The sequence below is a fragment of the Piliocolobus tephrosceles genome, unplaced genomic scaffold (assembly GCF_002776525.5).
Source record: "Piliocolobus tephrosceles isolate RC106 unplaced genomic scaffold, ASM277652v3 unscaffolded_29906, whole genome shotgun sequence".
NCBI lineage: Eukaryota > Metazoa > Chordata > Mammalia > Primates > Cercopithecidae > Piliocolobus > Piliocolobus tephrosceles.
The window spans coordinates 1813-2382 of record NW_022313094.1 but is presented as its reverse complement, the minus strand read 5'-3'; the positions used below and the strand labels follow the sequence as shown (position 1 = coordinate 2382).

The following is a 570-nucleotide window of genomic DNA, read 5'->3' as shown; positions in this document are numbered from 1 at the left end:
CTATTAAAATCATGTATACATTTCTCACAGTTCATGAGGTGATGTTCTGGTTCCCAAGTGTCATCCTGTTTGTCATAACCTTTCCACCGAACCAAATACATTGTATTCCCATTTTTGTCTTGTCTTTTGTCAACAATTGTTTCAACCTCGAACTCCTGGGAAGCCATGAAGAAAGACACAGGGTTGGAGCAGTTGCTGTGCCAACTTTGTTTCAGTTGCCTCTCCACCTCGCCACTTCTTTCTGCCTCCAGTGCTTTACCAGGTTCTGCATGTGGATGAGTCCCTAGTGGAACAGCTTAGGCTTTGTCTCATGGTGCATGAGAGCTTGCTCAGCAGCCTCAGAGAAGAGTAGTTAAATCCACAGCCCCTATCCTCTTTTGTAGTACAGAAAGCATGCTTCCTGCCAGTTACTCTTTTGTGTTTCTTTGTTTAATTGTGGTTGCTATGACGATTATATTGAACATTCTAATGTTATAACAGTTTTAAAGTTATACTAGCTTACATTTAGTAACATGCAAAACCGTTACTCCCATGTAACTTAACCGCACTGTTTCATTTACTGAATTATCA

General features: G+C 40.7%; 1 pseudogene; it reads right to left on the bottom strand.

The window, feature by feature from the left end:
- The window catches only part of LOC113222218, a 1450-nt pseudogene extending 1283 nt beyond the window's left edge, over positions 1 to 167 (bottom strand).
- Between the last annotated feature and the right edge of the window lie 403 nt (positions 168 to 570).